The sequence below is a fragment of the Lipotes vexillifer genome, unplaced genomic scaffold (genome assembly GCF_000442215.2).
Source record: "Lipotes vexillifer unplaced genomic scaffold, Lipotes_vexillifer_v1.1 scaffold1605, whole genome shotgun sequence".
In the NCBI taxonomy this organism is placed as follows: Eukaryota; Metazoa; Chordata; class Mammalia; order Artiodactyla; family Lipotidae; genus Lipotes; species Lipotes vexillifer.
Genome location: NW_006770356.1, coordinates 985843 through 989289, shown reverse-complemented (window position 1 = coordinate 989289; position 3447 = coordinate 985843).

Sequence of the window (3447 nt, the reverse complement as noted above, 5' to 3'; positions counted from 1 at the left end):
TGACCCAATTTTGTTCCTTTTTATGGCTGAGTAATATTCCATTGTATATATGTACCACATCTTCTTTATCCATTCGTCTGTCAATGGGCATTTAGGTTGCCCAAGTTCTGAGCATTGTTTAGCTTAAATCTCATGCTGAACACCAGATATGGTGATGGGGCTTGATGGGCAGTAAAAACTTGCTCCATGACCAGTCAAGGTGAAACTGAACAGAACTATAGTGGTGAATTTTCCTATGAGATTGGAAACCAGTGGACATACTGACACTGACACACATTCCCTTATACAGCAAAAATGTATTAAGTGCCTAGTATATGCCAGGCACTGTGCTCAGGCCTGGGTATACAAAGATTGATCCCCCTAAACTCAACAGAGCAGAGAAACTGGATCAAGAACAATCACAGCAGAAACATAGAAATGTGACATAGCACAGTTCTGAAAGTAAAAGATGAACCATTCCTGAGTTAAGAGGCAGTTACAAAATTGTTTTGCAGTTTTGTGTGCTGTAGAATAAATCTAAGACTCATCTTTGACCAAATCTCTTCCAATCTTTTGTTTTTTTTCTGAAACACCAGTAGGTAGGATTATAGAAATAAAGTTAATAACATCTATAATTTTAAAAACTGAATTTTAAAAACTTCTAGAGAGACAGCAACCAAGAATTTGCTAAAATTTCAGTACAAATTCCATACTCTTTAACAGCTCATTTTGAGGAGTCAAGTATATTCAGAAAATGAAAATGAAAGATAAAAATATCATTTAGGAAGGCATTTTGGTTTGCCACTTTTGAATAAGAGGTTTAATTATTCTACAGTGAGTAGAAAATGATGTTGTTTTCAAAGCTAACCTTATGCCCTTTGGATTTTATTGTATGTATGATATGGAATATAGAATGAATATATTTCACTTTCAGGTGTACAGTTTGGAATCTTTGTGGTCCAAAGTGTGTGTATTTGTGTGTGTTCATTTGCACCTTTAATATAGAGTGTCACAAAAATAGACCATACAAATATAGTTGTGTGAAAGGATTTCAATCTAAAATGGAACCTCATTTTTATTCACATATGAGCTGTCAGAAGAATGGAACTTAAGAACTGAAAGACTGATGTCCATTAAGTGCCTGATGTATAAAAGTCCAAGACTTATCTCCTGACTGTTGAACACCCACCAAGAATCTTTCCCCATGCTCAAGCCAATGAACTTACTGTTTGGACTCTGGCTGGGCTTTCCCCTATTTGCACTCCATGCCTATAAATCCAATCCACTCCTAGCCCTCACTGGACTCCCCTATAGCTGGCGCCAGCATGCATCTCCTGAATTGCAATCCCTCTGCTATTACTGAATAAACTCAATTTTTGGTAATTTGAACTTGTCTCAGTTTAACTCCTTATTTAGGCTGACAGTTGTAAGTATCCTTTATTTTGCCTGTGCTGCTGGGCATGCGGGATCTTAGTTCCCCCACCAGGGATCCAACCCGTGCCCCCTACAGTGGGAGTGGGGTCTTAACCACTGACCGCAGGGAATTCCTGTAAGTATCATTTTTTTTTAAGTATACATTTTTATTAGATGATTTTAAATAATTAAAGAAAAATGTCTCTAAAAAAACCTTATTTCTGTTTGGTTTTTCACATGATACACTATGTGCCAAATTATTATATACAACGTCCAATGTAGCCGATTTTCTTAGCCCTTTCTTTCCAATATCTTTAGGCTATTTGAATTTCTTTCTCTGCTATTTAAAAAATCTTAGAGATTGGATCATTTATCTATTGTAATAACAACATGCAAGAAAGTAATATTCCTCATCGCACTGGACTTTTAATTAAGCTAGGTAGTGTAAGGTCAATTCAATATTGTAAAAGATTGTTTTATTGCTGGCTGCTTTTGGCATATTGCCCATGGACTATGTGCCAGATTAATAAAAATATCCAGTGTTTGGTGTCCCTGATATTTCATATCTTTGCTGATCCTGAACCAGGGTCAGTATCTTCTCTTTGAAGTTTGAAATTCATTTCTCCCCTGGAGTCAAATTTCAAATTGATGTGCCTTGACTGTGATGAGTAAATTGATAGAATTGATATTCATCAAGTAGATTGTTCTGGGCATATTCATAAAATATTTATTATATTTATAAAAAGAGACAGAATCCCTTTAATTTTGTTTCTGGTAGAAATAAAGGGAATTTCAAGCTATTTCTTTCAACAAACTACAACTCATAGGCCAAATCTGGCCTGCTGCCTATTTTTGTATATAACATTTTATTAAGTCACTGCCACACCCCTTCATTTGCATATTGTCTTTGGCTGTTTGGGGGCTACAAAGTCAAACAAAATAATTGTGATAAAGCCCAATGGCCTACAAAGCCAACATTTATTTACTGTTTGGCCTTTACAGTAAAAGTTTGCTGAACTAATAAGTCTGAATTTTAGTTTGTTCTCTAGTAACTGTCATTAATAATAATACAAATAATAACTGAAAACTGTACTATAGGGAAGATGCTGTTCTAATCACCATACATTTATTAAATTATTTAATATGCACAACTAATATTTAAGAACCAGAGGTTATCTCAATATTAAAGACAATAGGACTGAAACATATAGAGGTTAATTAACTTTTCTATGGTCACACAATTAACTAATAAGGAGCAGTACAGTGTTTGAAACACTAAGATCTAGCTCCATTGCCTACACTTTAACCACTATGTTATTTATGTGACGGTCAGATGAGATCATTGTTTAAGCTTTGTTTTTATCTTGAGTTCATTGTCATCTAGAGCTTATAAATTTTGTTACTACATTCTACTTTTTAACCTGCAAAACCGCACTGTGTGAAGAGTAATATTTCTTTGATAATATATTATCATACTAGTGAAGTAACTCTTAAAAAAAAATGCCGATATATTTAAGGTTCGTCTGATTCCCCACTATTCTAAATATGAGAAAAGTATTCTTTTGTACTTCTTTTTTAGCAAAAACAGTAAAACAATACTAAACATAAATCTGTAGCACTTTCTAATATTTTATAGTATCAGTTTATTTTTACAAGTCCTTCGAAATTTAATAACTAACCAGAACATTTGCTTATCTAGAATATTTCATTTGCAACCACTCCAATGAGTGTTTTTCATCCCTTTATATAAGAATGGGACCATCTGATGATGGCTTGGCTTCTTACTATCTTCTATCTTGCTTCCTGCATACTCTCACTGGTTTGAGAGTATGCAGTGGGGTACTTCCTTAATCCATCACCTTCACTTGAATCTATGGCTTAGGTCTGCTACTGATAGAATCCTCCTGGATATTGTAGAAGGGAACCAAGATACAATCAAGAAAAATTAGGATGCACTCCAAGCTGATACTTACAGATAAACAAATGTTTAAACAAAAGGAGGAAAGGCCATAAAACAAGAGCAGCAACAAAACTGTAAGCAAAATATCTGGCACT